Consider the following 18948-nt stretch of genomic DNA (forward strand, 5'->3'; position numbering starts at 1 on the left):
GGCGTTTGTATTATTTGACTAGGCAAATACTGTGTTTAACGGCTAATACTTAATGGCTATTTTATAATTTATTCATATGACCAATAAGCCAATAATTAACCGTATTGACTGTGGTAATTGACGAATTGACATTGACTCATTAACTACGAGTACTCTCGCCATTGCGGCATTGATCATGACTTATAAGCTATGTTGACCTAAGCTATTAAGGAATTGACCACGACTCCGCAGCTATATTCACTATAGAAGTTGGCAAAAGGAATTAACCTTATTTATAAGCCATATAGCTTAAAGTTATTGAGGAATTGAGCATGTCTGTTACGTTATGTGGACTGTAGACATTGAGGAATTAACCATGAATCACAAACGATGTTGATTGTTGCCATTGGTAAATTGACAATGGGCCTCATAAGCTATGTTGACTGTAGTTATTGAGGAGTAGGAAATGATTCATGTGGAATGCCGTCACTGACGAATTGACCATAACGCATGAACAGTATTGACTGTAGCTATTTACGAAATGACCATACTCAAAACACATGTAGAGTGTAACATTTTAGCCACTGGCCATGACTCATAAGTCATATCGGGTATAGCAATTAAGTAATTTTCCCTGACTCATAAGTCATGTTGATTATAGTCATTAAAAATGACCACGACGCATAAGCCATTCGATTGCAAAACACATATAAACTTGTTTTCGCCTTGGTAAAATTAATTGGCGTTAATGGAAATGATACATGAACCTTTATGTTACTGTGTCTTGGTGGCTGTTGAATAAATCTATATGGTTCAAATATTAATAATTTAAGATAGGTCTTACAACAGACAGTTTACTCAATTGAGCTATGGTATTTTTTCAACATAGTTTGTCTGACATCTAAAACAACAAACAAACAGTTTTCCTGAAATAATATTGTTCTAATTGATCGTATTTGATTGCCAAAGTTAGCTAGAGCATCTTGATTTATGTTAACCTTTGTTTTGTTCTAATACAGATATGGACAGCAGTAGATGCAAACTTTCTACAATGAACGCAATGATGTTATATTTATTCATCTTGAGTCTGATTCACCTTGTAAGTAGTTTGATATTCTATTCACCTGCATAAAATCTTAGTTGCACCTAATAGCTAACGATCAAATTATTACCTCCGAAGACCAATGGCTGCTAAAGGTCATTAAATGGTTGCTGGAGTAGTATTATACAGATCTGTACTGATATGCGGTTAATTTTATAGCATCTTAGTTGCATTGAGGTATTCAATGTTGAACGTGAGAAAGTTTTGTCAATCATTTTCACCTTGTTGATTTATAAATCAGATATTGGAAACGTTTGCAATGTATGTTTTCAAATGTAAATCTTCTAACAATAGTTCAGTGTATTTCCTATACAGAAGTATGTTCTTTTATAAGCCCATTCAATTTTGATTTGTCTTTCAATTTCAGGGAGTTAACTCAAAAGGAGTGTTCAAAAGCGTTTATGACATGTGTCAAATGATTTGTATGAATCAAATAGATTGGGAGTTTAACGGAATTTGCCCACAATCATTATGTGATTGGCAATGCGCCTACCAGCGCCTCGCCTCCCGAATTGGTTACCCCGTTGGAACCGAATACCACTGTGCACTCAACTATCATAACCGCAACGAGTACATACAAACTTGGGCTGTGGTACAGAATTGCTCAAAAGGTTTGTACTCTACTTTGAAAACCCTCCACAAACTTTCAATAAAATATTTCGATTGTATGTCATACCAAAGAATTAGTTTATTAGACGAACTGAAAAACAACAACATAGTCTTGCTTCACATTTACATATATTGCCTTGCGTATATGACGGCGGGCACATAAGGGAGTTAACGAAAACCATAATGTTGACACACCTGGTGAGTAGGTATTTATTATCTTGAGCTTTCCCATCCCACTGAAGTCAAGAATATGCCCTGCTTCAAAGATTGAATGTAGGGAACAGAATTTACCATTTTGTTTTAAAAATTCCCTTGATAGATCTGCTGTCCCCTCCCCTATTAGCCAAGGCATTGATAGGTGTATGGTTTCAATACCAATACGGTTAGTTGTATGTATGAAGGACAAATCGTCATCAAGCGGCATCACGGATACAACTACAAAACAATCTAAACCTATGTCATTAAATATTCATAAATCATGATCGGGTAAACTGTCATTGTGAAATATGAACCAAGTGTTATTAAATGGGTCAACTTGTTTAAAAGTCTTTGTGAACAAAGTAAATTGATTATCCTTCTTTTACAATGCACAAACTTGTCTTGTAGTCTGGACAGACATTTTGTTTTGCTATGGATGTCCTTTTCGTCAGTCTTCTGTCTTTCCCACTTTTGACATGCAGATGCTCATGAAGCGTTTAGAGGGATGTTATATTATATCGTTTATTACTACGTGGAGACCCGGTAGAATATGAATTCGTGTTAACATATATTTCAGCTCAGTGTCATGGCCTTACTTAGATAACATAAACCACGTATTGCTTCATACTAAGGGATCAAGTGTCCCAATGTCATTTGTAGCCTATCTGTTTTTAATATCTTATATAGAAAAAGACTATTGTCGTAAATAATACATTGTTGGCAGCGGCTTCATCATTGGCGGTGCTAAACAGTTTACACTATTTGAATGAAACTTGGTACTCATGATGAACCTTTTCACACATGTAAAGCCAGACTCATGAATCTGGTAATTTAATGGTTATTGATTTATACCTTTTTAATCCATTGACATTCTACACGTCTCAAATTTGTTACTTTGATAGGAGAGCAGCCGTACATCAGTTTTTACAAAAACACCATGGAATTACCATCACACAATGGGATCATAGTGTGTGACAAGTGTAACGATAGTTGGTACTACAACAACAAAGAAAGTACTCGTTCAAACATGTACCATACCTGTATGTCAGAGAAAAGGAATCGATGCACTCTTGAGAACCATAAACTCAGCTGTGGAATTCCATGGGAGGACAGAACAGAGTCTGATGGGTTTTGTAGATGTGATTATAAACATGGCTATGCCCCTTTTAATGAAGATGTATCTATGTGCTTTTACTCAAGGGAAGAGTGTTATATACAGAATTGTTCGTCAGGACACGGGTTGGTATCAAGTAAGTGTACTTACTAAAAAGTGGCGACAATTGTTATCAAATGCACTTAATTTTAATGCTCTAAAGATGGGTTTCCGTTGGGTAAATATATCATAGTTGCCTTTTAATAATCTTTTCCCCTATTGTGTCTTTATAATGATTCAAATAATAAAATGGTGGTAGACTGTAGTTGTTGTAAAGGGTTCTGTATTTCTTGCACACCAGACATGGAGTTCCAGTGAAAACTTTAGTCTGGCACCCAATTACTGTGTAGTTTATTGACAGTTAAGTATTTCTTCACATTTGTAAAAAAAATGAAAATAAAAATTCAAAAAAATATTGATTTTAGAGGAGTAACTTTTTAAAAGACGTAAGCATTGAACTTAAACTAGTACACGTTATGACGTCAGTAAACAATGTCGCACACCTATTTGATGAAATGTACAAAATTTCATTTTTCTATGTCATTGTCTTCACAAAAATATAAATTGAAGTGTGCAAGAAAAATATATCGATAAAGTGTTTCCGGTCGGGATGAAAGGAAAACCGACCGGAGAGCACGTGCGTAAACAGGTAACAAGGCCTGCCAAGTTTACAGGAACACATGGGCCCTCGTGTAGCATTTTTGTAACCGGACCGGACTCACATTATATATATTATTATTCGCCCAAACTGGAAATTTGTTGCACTGAAAACACAAACAATCTTCTTCCACTTTTAATGTAAGATCTGGCTTTATCCATAAAACTTGTCTTATAAAATAACCTTAACACTTTTTTGTTATAGTCATCAATTAAACTATGAATAATGTTATTGATATTCACAGACTACAGTTGTGTTTCGGTCTGTCCACAAGGGTATTACCATGAAAACACCTCAAGACAATGCTTACCAGTTATAAGGTATGTGTATAACAGGAATGGTGTAACTTCTGTGGTAGTTTATCCTAAAGCTGAATTGATTTGGCATAACCTTGATACATGTAATTTGATGTTCTGAACAATAACTTTCGTTTATGTCGATGATAAGTTGATGATTACTTTTATATTGAATGTCGTGATATTGTTGTTATAATTTATTGTCCTTCTGTTTCTATTCCATTTGTGCCTCCTACAATACTTAACGTGACTGTTCATACCCAAAGCGGGACAACCCATCGTCTGCAAGTAATTACAACTACAGGTAGTTATAACAGATGGCCAATGAATTCTACCCAAGTAAAACTGCATATTTGCATAAAATATAACTCTGAGGTATTCAAATTGGATATGGAAGTCAATAGGGTCGAGAACGATGTTGTATACAAACCATCAGGTGCCCACCTTTTACCGAGGAGATCGTGTGTTTAAGCCCAATAATGAGAACATTCCATTGGCCTCTCAAAAATAACACAATGGGCAAGTTTCCCGAACATTCTCAAGTTTTTACAGTACTTAATACACGGATGCGAAACAGTGGCTCCAACTCTTTTAGGAGCTTTGTATTAAAATTAGCCAATGACACTTCCGAGCTAGAGCAAAAGAACGGATATCATCATAAAACCTAAGTATGACTCGTTATTTTATCTAATATCACAATTATGAGGGCTTATATGAGAAATCGGGGAATGCAGTGCCATATAAGTATGTTTAATCTTCATACGTATTTGGGTTATTTTGTAAACATATTGTTTATGGAGTTATAAAACCGATTCTCCCATCAAACACATCAATGTTTGCAAACGAAAGTAGAACATTTTCACCAATTTTCAGCTGAATTTCACTCAAGAAGCTTACATTTAAGATAAAGCCAGTATTATCAAGTGCTTTTATTTTGTCGAGAATAAAAATGACCGCCTGATTACCAAAATAAGCATGTTTATACTCCTTTTCTGGGTTGAGCTGGAGCCAAAGCCAGGGAGCTCAATGCGGGATTTACAGAAGCTTCTTGGAAAACTTCTATTTATTGGCACATGTGTGAAACAAAGCCGTGTGTTCATATCGCGTATATTAGTGTTGCTACGTGGTTTGAAATATAATGATCAAAAAGTGAAGTTTAGAAATGAATTTAGTAAAGATATCAAGTGGTGGATTAGTTTTGTTCATATCTATACTGGTGTGTCCATGATTAAAACCAGTCAATGGTCTACTGTTGATGGCATCAGATGCTTGTCTTTCTGGGTGTGGAACTATCAATCAGTGCGGTGAATTCTTTCATTAAACGTTTCCCAAATGTGTGCCTGAAGCGTGCTCAAATATAGCTCAGTATGAGTGTATCAGTGTTTGTAGTTGCTTAAAAGTTGTGGTCTGTGAAATTGCAGCAGATGAAAAAATATATTTTAAGCAAATTTATGCTGTTCTAGATTTTGCTATTCCCTTTCATGCTGCGATATGGTGCTTATTTTTGTTTACATTTTATATAATGCGCAGGAAATCAAGCCAAGTTTCTGATTCTAGTGTTAAGTTTGATCAGTATAAAAACCTGTGTATAAACAATGTATCAGTTACAGATTTAGTCATTGTTGTTTTATGTTTTATTTAAGTATGCTAAAACTAATCAATTCGGGGACAACAATGTAGTTATTACGTTATGTAAAAATGAGCCTTTTGCTTTGTGTCCAGTAAAAGCGTTTCAAAACGTGTGTGGATTAGTTCCCTTGACACCCACAGAACCGTTGTTTTGTACTGTTTTCGGTTGGGATTTGATCCCACTTGACGCGAGCAGCATTGATCGTATGTTTCGGCATATTATTACGCAACTTTCGATTGTTAACGCTCACGAATACACCATGCACTCCTTCCGACTCGGAGAAGCTTCCTTCTATTTTAAATGTGGTGTACCGGGGGGGGGGGGGGCTTATTCAATTGTTTGGTAACTGGTGATCCGCCGTTTCTTCATTTTCAAGCATGATTGACGCGGCACGGCTAAGATTCTGGTATTTTAGTTCAGGTTTAAGCCGGAGGTTTTAGGGAGGACTTTTAGCTGTTTTTGACATAAGCTTTTATATCTATGTTAATTTCATTTCCAATCTAGCAGCCCATTATTTCGGCCAAATTGAATTTATATTTTACATTTGACTTTGTTCTTCCTGAGCGTAATAATTTAAAAACATTTGATGTTTTTTTTTTTTAATTATTAAGGGAGGGAACTCTTTTTCCGCTCCTAATTTTTAATTATCTGCCCTTCTTTATTTTGGCGTCCTTCTCACTTGTTCATTGGTTTTAATCCGGTTCGGATGTGTGTTTTATCCCTCCCTCCCGCCTGGTTCTTTTATTACATTTTGTCGGAGAAGTTCTCAGTTTTGTCTTTGCTAACATGCTTAATCATTTTTTTCCCGCTATTGTTTAGGATATTGAATATTGTATTATGTATTTCACTTTATTATGCTTTCTGATGTGGTGTATCATCGCATGGAGGATTTATGGCTGCTTTTGACATAAGTCTAATATCTATGTTAATTCTTTGTTTTCTCAGCACAATTATTATACGTTGAAAACGGCTCTTTCTTACTTTTTTCGTTCGTTAAATTCCTTTATAAGGTCATTAAATATGCGGGATTCAACTAATTTTTCTTATGTACTCTATTTTATTTCAGTTCCAGAAACATCGCCTACAAGACTGAAGGTGACTGTTCAAACCCCAAGCGAGACAACACATGGTCCGCCAGTAGTTACAACTACAGGTAGTTATAACTGATGGCCAATGAATTCTACCCAAGTAAAACTGCATATTTGCATAAAATATATCTCTGAGGTATTCAAATTTGTTATGGAAGTCAATAGGGTCGAGAACGATGTTGTGTACAAACCATCAGGTGCCCACCTTTTACCGAGGGATCGTGTGTTTAAGCCCCATAATGAGAACGTTCCATTGACCTCTCAAAAATAACACAATGGGGCAGTTTTCCGAACATTCTCAAGTTCTTACATTACTTTATACAGAAATTATACATTTTAAATGGTTCTTTTGTGTGTCATTTTAAACAAACTTCGTTCGCTTCATTCCTTTATAAGGTCATTAAATATGCGGGATGAAACTATTTTCCCATGTACTCTATTTATTTGGCTTTAATTACATTACATGATTAATGCTACTTGTGTAGATTTTGATTTGACGTACCTTTACACCATGCACTCCTTTCGACTCGGAGGAGCTTCCTTCTATTTTAAATGTGGTGTACCGGGGGGGACTTATTCAAATATTTGGTAACTGGTGATCTGCCGTTTCTTCATTTTTTAGCATGATTGACGCGGCACGGCTTGTCGCTTTTGCTTCCTAACTAAGATTCTGGTATTTTAGTTCAGGTTAAAGCCGGAGGTTTAAGGGAGGACTTATATCTGCTTTTGACATAAGATTTATATCTATGTTAATTTCATTTCCAATCTAGCAGCCCATTATTTCGGCCAAATTAAATTTATATATTACATTTGTCTTTGTTTTTTGCTAACATGCTTAATCCTTTTTTTCCCGCTATATTTTAGGATATTGAATATTGTGTTATGTTTTTCACTTTATTATGATTTTTGATGTGGTGTATCATCGCATGGAGGATTTATGGCTGCTTTTGACATACGTTTAATATCTATGTTAATTCTTTGTTTTCTCAGCACAATTATTATACGTTGAAAACGGCTCTTTCGTACTTTTTTCGTTCGTTAAATTCCTTTATAAGGTCATTAAATATGCGGGATTCAACTAATTGTTCTTATGTACTCTATTTTATTTCAGTTCCAGAAACATCGCCTACAAGACTGAAGGTGACTGTTCAAACCCCAAGCAAGACAACACATGGTCCGCCAGTAGTTACAACTACAGGTAGTTATAACTGATGGCCAATGATTTCTACCCAAGTAAAACTGCATATTTGCATAAAATATATCTCTGAGGTATTCAAATTTGTTATGGAAGGCAATAGGGTCGAGAACGATGTTGTGTACAAACCATCAGGTGCCCACCTTTTACCGAGGAGATCGTGCGTTTAAGCCCGATAATGAGAACATTCCATTGACCTCTCAAAAATAACACAATGGGGCAGTTTCCCGAACATTTTCAAGTTCTTAAAGTACTTTATACAGAAATTATACATTTTAAATTGTTCTTTTGTGTGTGTTTTTAAACAAACTTCGTTCGCTACATACCTTTATAAGGTCATTAAATATGCGGGATTAAACTATTTTCCCATGTACTCTATTTATTTGGCTTTAGTTACATTACATGATTAATGCTACTTGTGTAGATTTTGATTTGACGTACCTGTACACCATGCACTCCTTCCGACTCGGAGGAGCTTACTTCTATATTAAATGTGGTGTACCGGGGGGGGGACTTATTTAATTATTTGGTAAATGGTGATCCGCCGTTTCTTCATTTTCTAGCATGATTGACGCGGCACGGCTTGTCGCCTTTGCTTCTTAACTAAGATTCTGGTATTTTAGTTCAGGTTAAAGCCGGAGGTTTAAGGGAGGACTTATATCTGCTTTTGACATAAGATTTATATCTATGTTAATTTCATTTCCAATCTAGCAGCCCATTATTTCGGCCAAATTAAATTTATATGTTACATTTGTCTTTGTTCTTTGCTAACATGCTTAATCCTTTTTTTCCCGCTATATTTTAGGATATTGAATATTGTGTTATGTTTTTCACTTTATTATGCTTTCTGATGTGGTGTATCATCGCATGGAGGATTTATGGCTGCTTTTGACATACGTTTAATATCTATGTTAATTCTTTGTTTTCTCAGCACAATTATTATACGTTGAAAACGGCTCTTTCGTATTTTTTTCGTTCGTTAAATTCCTTTATAAGGTCATTAAATATGCGGGATTCAACTAAATTTTCTAATGTACTCTATTTTATTTCAGTTCCAGAAACATTGCCTACAAGACTGAAGGTGACTGTTCAAACCCCAAGCGAGACAACACATGGTCCGCCAGTAGTTACAACTACAGGTAGTTATAACTGATGGCCAATGATTTCTACCCAAGTAAAACTGCATATTTGCATAACATATATCTCTGAGGTATTCAAATTTGTTATGGAAGTCGATAGAGTCGAGAACGATGTTGTGTACAAACCATCAGTTGTCCATCTTTTACCGAAGAGATCGTGTGTTTAAGCCCCATAACGAGACCATTCCATTGGCATCTCAAAAATAACACAATGGGGCAGTTTCCCGAACATTTTCAAGTTCTTACAGTAGTTAAGACAGAAATTATACATTTTAAATTGTTCTTTTGTGTTGTTTTTTTTTTAAACAAACTTCGCTCGGTACATTCCTTTATAAGATCATTAAATATGCTGGATTAATCTATTTTCCCATGTACTCTATTTATTTCAGTTCCAGAAACAACGCCTACACCCTCAATATCTGTCACAGTTTTTGGAATCGTTTCCAGCATAACGCTTCTGCTCATTGTATTTATATCTGTTGGTAAGAACACAAACGCCATTATAAATAGAAATTTTTAAAGTGATAGTGATATTTTTCTCTTGATTTGATTTTTTTTTATTAACATGCATTGAATTTAATTGCTTACATAATAATCATTTTAAAGCAAGATATGCAATTAAAATTATATAAGTTTCGGTAGATTGAGCCATAAAGGAGGCTGTTTTTCGACAATCACCAGTGTGGCGATTTTTACCATGGCCGTAAACTGTTGCCTGTTACCCATATGAAAAGATGTTTCGTTTTGATTATCATTGCCTTTAGTGTCTTCAGAAAACATCTGCTAATTTTGAAAGGTAAACGCTTAATGATATTATCAGAGGGGATAATTTGAATGTACAGAAGTACTTGAATTGTGATTTTAATGATTTAATTAAATAGATAGATGTTAAGCCATTTTATAATGCATTTCATATTCAGTAACATTCCATTGGTATACATAGCAAAACTCGTAAGCCAGAATCTGCTTTGATTATGAATCATGTATATCTTATTTTTAACCAATCAAAATGCAGCTCATAACCAATCAAATTGTGTTTTTTTTAAATAAACAAAACGCATTCAGTCATTTAACAATGTGTATGTGTGTGTGTTTGCTTTTCCACGGCGTTAGCAATGTCATGTTTCGGGAAATAATTTCACTCTCGTTACCGGTAGTCGAGAAGAACTTTGCTATTTAACAATCTGTTTTATTTAGTCTCTAATATATTAGCCGACCTCTCTGAAACATCCAGTTTTTACGCTTTGCATTTTTAATAGCTGATTGGACATGGTTGTAGTTAAAGAAAAACGAGAGAGGGCATTGTCAAAGCTAAGTCGATGCTTCAATGTTCTTGTACAGAAAGCATAGCTTTCTTGTGGGCCATATTAAGTAAGAACCTTTTTGCTATCGTGCATAGAATAAGTACGTTAAAGAAGTGAGTGAGAAAGCTCGGCTATCTGGTTTTGCATAAAGAGTGGTCCAATATGCAAAGATCGTTAACTAAAGAAGATAACTTAAAGGCCTGGTTTAACCTTTTATAAGTGACCCCCATCCTATTTTAATACACAACTTCGCGGTGTATTGGTCTTTATCTTTATTGCCTTCAGCTATCTATCAGCTCTGAGTGCCCTGCGGTGCAGAATTTTATTTCAGAAACGGACAAAACATCTTATCTAATAATTTTAATGTTGACTTTTTAAAATATTATTAAAATTATTATAACAATGCCAAATGATATCCGAGAATGTTCAGATTGTTGTTGGTTTACAAATAACTTTTTCATAGCAGTAGTTTTGGCGATTTGGAAATCGCGTTATTTTTTGTAAATACAAAAGTTTTATAAAAAAATAAAAATAATTATTGTTTTGTGATGATTTATTTAAAGCACGATCAAATTCATTTGTATTCAATCAAATGGTTAAGAAACAAAATGTCATAATATATATCTTCTTTTTGTGAGTTCTGCCGTAAAGGTACACCCACTCGGTACACATACATGTAACATCAGGATTACACTTATATTTTCAATTTCTTTACATGTTGCTTTTACCCAATACTTATAATTATTATTGCAGGACTGACCTTATATATTCGAAAGAGGACCAAAACAGGTACGTCAAATCAAAATATACACAAGTAGCATTAATCATGTAATGTAACTAAAGCCAATATATATTAAATATGAAAAAATTCAAAAATTCTTTTGCGTGCTGATAAATGTTAAAAGTAAAAAAAATAATATTAAAGGGAATATATATATGTAACAAGGTTTCGTTACAGTGAATGAGGGAACTCTCTAAGGGTTTACCTCTATAAGATCTTAGCCCTGAAATACACTACTTAATCATTTAGTCTATATAATATTATAATAGGTATCTGGTGGCCAATACTGGAATAAATGAAACATTGATAACACATAACAAAACAATCACATTAGAAACAATACACATATAAAACACATACAAAGAACATAACATTCACAGATACAAGTTCACAACAGAACCTACCGAATGTGGATTGAACTCGTGCAATAAGGCTCACACCGCTATCACTCGTCTCTGTGCTGCTACTGTTACTGTACTGTAAGTTAAATAGATAGAGGTCGTGATTCTCTAAAAACATGCAATACATTTTCTTCAGAATATCATTCAAAAAGACGTAAACAAACAAGGCATTGCCCATTTGCAACATATAACAAATAAAAATATGAACAGATACAAAACTAATCTCAAAATCCACAAGTACCTGACAATATAATACTTTGGTTTCATAAAGAGACAAAGAATGACGTCCGCTTCCTCCAAAACTTATGTAAAAATGCCCAATGTCACATGACCAATTATAGGATTAAAACCACGAAAATGCGGGAAATGATTTCACGCCTGATTTAACATAAACACAAATCATAAAGCTAAGGGTCAAAGGGAGATACTTTGTAACTCTTGCCAAACCATAGGTTCACAACTACCAAAATTGGAAATACATGAACATAATATATTTTTAAGCCGGTTACATATGTATATATAAATACTTCGATATATATCTCGTTATCATTAATTTTTAATGAGACGTTGGCATAGGTGCAAAATGGGGACTTTTCCGGAATCTAAGACAATTAATCTGTTTGTTTTTTTTTATTTTGGTAAAAAAAACCCTGTATTATGTCAATATTAATCGAGCAATAAGATAAGAAGAATATAAAATTGTAAGATACGATTTCATTGGAAGAATGGTTTTCTACTTCTCTTCATTTATATTCATAAAAACGAGTTTTTAGAATTCAATATTTCAGGTACTAATGTACTTTAAATGAAAAAAAGTACAGAGGTTGCCGGAATTGTCGGAATAAATATTGTCATGAACACTGATAATGGTGATAAAACTGTAGTATAAAGTAATATATAAGTAAAGTGCTTTCTTAATCACACTAAACAAATTGTTGCTTTTGTTCGCCTTATACGGGCATGAGCTGAATGAAGAGTGCGTCTTCTGTTTATTCTTTTAAAGGACCTTGAAAAGGTGTATTAACCCTATTATAACATATATGCCAATAAAACTCTACTGAGAGTGACATACAATTGAATAATCCAAAGACTAATCAGACCCTTTTGTATATATAACCTGCATATATTACATGCAATGAATATCGATCACATATATGCCACACTGCGCATTTTTGTCGTACATTTGCTTTATTGATGAATCAGGTATATCAAATAAAGAAAATTTCAGGAAAATTACAATAAAGAACATTCATTGCGTATTTCAAATATTACCGAACGTTTTTTAAAACATTTTTTTAAGAAATAAAGAGAATACCTTTTTTGTTTCCTCACTTGACCTTTCTAATATTTTATTCCGTAAAAGTCAGGCCTCATAGAGAAAACTGGGCACGTTGGGTCAAAAATTTATAACTCGTAATTGTTGCAATTTATCTGAACATGACTATAAACACCCAGGACCCTCTCAGGATCCATCTGATATGTTCGCAAACATTTATTGACATCGCGTGGAAGCATAAAATAGGAAACATCAAGAAACCAAAAAACTTTTGTTTTATACAGTTATAACAAACCTTTTGGCACATTAAATGGGTGTTTCATAACTTGTCCTCAAACTCGTTATTTACGTTTTTTATATCTTGGCTCACGAGCCGAAAGCTCAGGAAAAACGTTTCGGAGCATGATTTTTCTTATTTAAAATAATCTGAATTTTAATAAATGGGTAAACTTGAAAAGTCAATAACCATTCATTTAATATCTAAGACAGAATATTCACATGTATATTAGTCTTCTCATAATGTACTTCAAATTGACATATAACCTTAACTACTTGAATGTAAATGTCAAGGTCATTTCAAGGTGAAAGTATAAAAATACCCGTAAATTCGATTTTCCATGTTTACTTTCTTTCATTTTTAAATTTCAGTTCTATTGAGTGTGTGTCAAAAAGCTGTGGCAGAATTGTAAATTGTATGTTCCTTCATATACAATATTTTACGATATAGCTTTTATATATTTTGAAAACGCCAAGGTTTCATACAACAATGGCATGCCAAAAGTGGTCACAAAATTGCTATTGCTGTAAGAGTCTCATAGTAAACTGTGCTAGTGTTACACTGAAAGTCTATTTAAATGCATGGCATGTATCTATTTCATAGTAAACTTTATGTTGACATATCTATCTGACATCTCCCATGTCAAGTTCAATCTCATTTCAGCCATTTAAAGGTCATGGTCATTTCAAGGTCAAGATAGGAAAAATAACGGATAGAATGTTTTTTTCTGTATATTTATTCCATTTTCATTTTCATTTACGTAAAGTATGTGTCTAAAAGCGTTGACAAAATTGTAAATTATATGTTCCTTTATTTAAAACAAGTGGTTAGAGTATAGGTATTTTATATTTTTCAATACATTATGAGAACAGTAATATCCATGTGAATATTCTTTCATAGGTATTTAAGGAAAAAAGCTAAAATATACAGACTTTAATTTACAATCTGATATCAAAATAATTTGTATAGCAGAGGGGTGCAGTAAATTTCCTTATTTTCCACATTTTTCTGCCTTGGAACCCAGACTAAAGGTAAATTATGATGAAACATCTCTGTTACTCCTGTTCCACCTCGAGTTTGGTTTGTTATCACGTATCCTTCGAGAGCGCGTAGCAGTCGAGACGGATGCATGCTACATCGAACGAGACGTGATAAAGGGGGTAAGAAAACGTTGCATCGTATCATTTCTTCAATTATATGCCTCACTTGATCAATTTAATGTCTTAACGCAGCTTGTATCAACGAAACTGCAATAATCTTTTACACGACTTTTTCCAGAAATGACACCATAAATCAATCGCATATGTGATTTATATTGTAATGGTTTTATATAAAAAATTCATGACGTTCCTTAAAACGGTAACACTTGTGCGTAAAAAAGAATTTTCTATACAATCCGCTGTATTTTTTTGAAAAAAGAATATGAATGGCATCTAATAAATAGTGAATATCTTCTTTTTTGCAAGAAATTGCCCTGTAATAAAAAATCGTACGGTCCTTGTCACATGATAAACTATCTACATGTATTAAACTTGTTGGTGAAAAACTATAAAGCTGATAATTATATAAAATGTACTGTATTTAAATGCTACAATGATGGTTACATACCAAGCTCCGTTTTGGCTGGATCAGTTTTGTCCTTGCGATGTTTCGTGTCAAATGTAACCAGATCATAACCTACTAGACCGGCATTTTTATGTCCACTGTTCATAGAGTTCGTAGAGCTGTCTACAATTGTTTAGGGTATAGGTTTTTGATATTTTTCAAAACCGCCACCGCCATGGATCATACCGTTTCAGTGTGCCAATTTAAGGTGATCGCAAGATTGTTATTGCTTAACGAGTCGTATGGAAAATCGTGCTAGTGTAACAGTCAATTAATATGTATATCTTAAATAATGGTATGTATCAATTTCATGCTGACATACCTATCTGCTTGAATCAAGGTCAAGGTCGAGGTAAGTTCAAGGTCAAATACACTGAAACACAACAGTTGAGAATGTTGTTGTTTCGTCTTTATATTTTTTTTTAAAATTTGTTGATTTAATTGTGTTTGCAGAAAAATAATTGATACTTTCCTCTTTTTTGATCTCTGTTCAGTTACTTTTAAGTGAAATGTTTTAAATATGTTATGGAGACAACTAGCAGTCATCCTAGTACATGTTACCCATGGCGGTTACCACAAATTGTTGCATTAAAGAGAATTCATAATTAGGATATTGTATCTGTTTCATGTTTTGATATTCATCCATATGAATTGGTGATAACTATTTTATAATGTATTTCATATTGAAATAGAAAATTAAGCTTTTCAAAATCAAAGTGAAACTCATTTGAATGTTCAAAATGCAAATATGTTCAATATCGACTTTTTTGTTATCTTTTCATTTGTTTATGTTTTGGCTAAATTTTATATACACATGTCTATACATTACCAAAATCACCAAGCAGTTTTAAACATTATTCATATATTTCCCATATCAAAAGTCATGTTAATCACAAATTATCCCTTCTTGAACTCTAAAGTATCATTTTTCAAGTCCTCTCAGTGTTTTACCACCCTAATGTGTTCATATTCTAGTTCCAAGCAACTCAAAATCAGTTAGTCCTATGTATAATATGTGCTAAGCAAGCCAAAAAGTGTTTATATATATGCCCACTGAATGCCCGAAACCCCATAATGGCTCATTTTCTGACTTCCCAAGCGCCAAAAAAATCTACATGACACAAAAGGTCCCAAATAGCCCTCTGAATAATTGCCCAAAATCCCATTTTATACCTCACTTACTAAAGAGGGGTTCGCCAAGAGCTCAAAAAACCCTTTTGAGGGTACAGTCAAGCGCATTCATTATCAAACAAACCCTGACTGGCTCTACAAAAGCCTACCCAGAGGCCATTCAACCGCTTTTGGGTTGTAACCAAACCCAATATTCCAGACTATCATCACACTCTGGCTATTCTCAAGTCCACTTTGTGTCCAATAAACTTTTTTCATTCTGATATCTGCCAAATATAGACCGTATGAAGAACCCATTTGCAGCTGAAATTAAGCTTACTCAGTGTCAATAAGACCATTATTTTTTATAATTATTGTTCCAGTTGATGTACCTTAATTTGAGACAAAATGTTTGATGACATTAAAGGACTGAAGTAAAAAAGGGTAATTTTATGAACATTGAACATATTTGGGTATGATACCATATACAACAGACCTAGTTAATCATATATTCGTTCAGTGTTTAGTTGTAATGTTATAGGCCTTGCTACGCCGTGATATTGCATGTAAGACGTTTACAGATGAAAGCATCAGCTTTTCATTATATCAAACTCTTGTTTTTGCATTTCATTCATATATTGTTTCTATCAATATACAAAAAGAGAAAGAATCAAAACATGTTGCAGTTCCTGTTGTCACTGTCTCTATTTCAAACAGACGCAGGTAGCTGTACGACCAAAGCTATGAACAGTGGACATAAAAATGCCGGTCTAGTAGGCTATGATCTGGTTACATTTGATACGAAACATCGCAAAGACAAAACCGATCCGGCTAAAACGAAGCTTGGTATGTAACCATCCGTGTAACATTTAAATACAGTATATTTTATATAATTAATTATATTTCAGCTTTATAACTTTCCCCCAACAAGTTTAATACATGTACATTGTTTATCATGTAACCCTACAATTACATAGGCTCACACGATAACCCGTCAGTCAATCAAATCGCAGGACTTTAAATCGGATAACCTCGGCCATTTCTATCGATAATAATGGCCGAGGAGTTCCGAATGCAGGAATTTTAGTTAAGATACTTTTGAGTTTACCCACAAGACAACTTGTGGTGAAACGTATATAGTCCGGGGGCAGAGATGGTTGACCCTGCATTGTTGTATTAAGTTTTTTTAACAGTTGATTTTGGTAGCCAAGGGTCTCTATTTTCAGAAACTGCTTGATGACATGTTGTCACCTTTGAGCAATTTGAGAAATTCAAGATGGCGTCCAAGATGGCCGCCATAACATATAAATGACCATAACTCCCTACCTGTTCATCATAGGAAGGTGATTTTTGTCTCTATACCTAGGTTTTAGGGGTCAAGCTATCCATTAGAACTAAGTATTATGTTAATATCGTATTACATAATAGTAATTTCCAAGATGGCTGCCAAGATTGCCGCCTTAACACTTAAACTGGCATATAAACTATTTACTCCAAATTAGTCGTGAAGGTGTCTATCCCTGAGTATTTTGGAGACACATCTATCTGTATCAGATCAAAGTTCATATACTGATGATGTCATCTACAAATCCAAGATGGCTGCCAGTTTACAAGCATTGGTATATCTTCTATACTATTCAATCTTGGTGGAAAATATGAAAAGGTAAACGACCACAGGTGTTATATTATAACAAATGTTCTTTAATTGTAAATTTGAATTCTCACAGACTACCAAAAGCATGTTATACAATTCATAATTAAAGATGGCTACCACTTTACCAAATAATCTACACTGTTGTACGTGAACTGCATGGAGTAGTACTGTGGCATCCACATTTTATTAGACGTAGTACCATCTGTGGGGCTAGTTCGACTTCATCAGGTAGGGTGACTGGTTGAAGGGACTTGTTTTGGTCATCCTTTACCCAACCATATTCCGTTGAGTCCAACTCGGGTGGATTCTGCGCTTCCAGTGACCGCCATACCAAAGCCTGATAGTGAGCTCTTTTAACATTCTCTTTGAATGCCTCAGCTGTTGGTGGCAAGGTACACAGCTTCGGTGTTGATGACCCTTTGCCTGTTTGTGACAGCAATACCTTTAACCTTGTCTCTGACATTGTACTACAGTCTGTTTGTCCATAGCACGCGGAAATGAAGGAGGTAGCCTGTTGAATAACAGATTCCATAGAATGCCCTGGTGCACCCAACAAGTTAAATGAGTGCCCCGATCGAAGTGTTTTGAGTACAGTAGCCTTTCCAATTTTAAAATAGGAGGCGACGGTGTCACAGCCAGAAAGTGTATGTGCCGGGAGTATTCCTTCGACTATCTGACAATGCTTCTGCACAGTTTTGCCTATATCAAGCATCGCCCTTCCTTTGATGGGGGACTCCATCAATACAACATTCTTGAAATTTGCCATGTGATGATAATGCAGCAACAGTACAAAGACGTCAGTGTCATCGGCAACAACAGTGATTTTGCTTTCTGCATTTTCCGCGGCACAACTCAAGACCTGTTGGACAATGATGTTATCTGCTTCTTCGTGTGAAGTTGACAGATCTGCCCGTGAGATGACAACTCCACCTTCACTGATTTCGATTGGCACCGGATCTGCTCCTGTTACCACTAACTTGTGATGTTGTGTGTTGTCCTCATGAAACTTCTTATCCTGGACAAAATCATCAACTATCAGTTGCATCAGTTGCTTCTTGTTTTTGGAAGAGGTTAGTAGAATCTTCTGCGCTGGAAGTTTACTGTTGACTTGCAAATGATGAGCCCTACTGACACCAGTTGCCCTAGATCCTCTGGTAACACTCTTCGTGCTGTAATCATAATATCTGTCAAATATCAGATACACGTCCTCGACCCGTAACCTTTTTCCTATGGCATATTTGAAGTTCGCTATATAGTCTTTCACAGACCCATCAGCAGGCCAAGGAACTACCAAAAGTATTGCTGAGCCATCGAGTACAGAAACATTTGCACCACCAGCAACTCTATCAGACATTTCAACTTGGAGAATTTTCTTCAAGGTAGATTTAGATTTTACAATCCTCATATCTCCAGTATCATCAAACATGGACGTTGGAACTGGCGCAAGTTCATGACCAAGCACATCCTTAATGTCAATGTCCCGCCCACTAACC

This window comes from Mya arenaria, chromosome 9 (genome assembly GCF_026914265.1).
Source record: "Mya arenaria isolate MELC-2E11 chromosome 9, ASM2691426v1".
Taxonomy (NCBI): Eukaryota; Metazoa; Mollusca; class Bivalvia; order Myida; family Myidae; genus Mya; species Mya arenaria.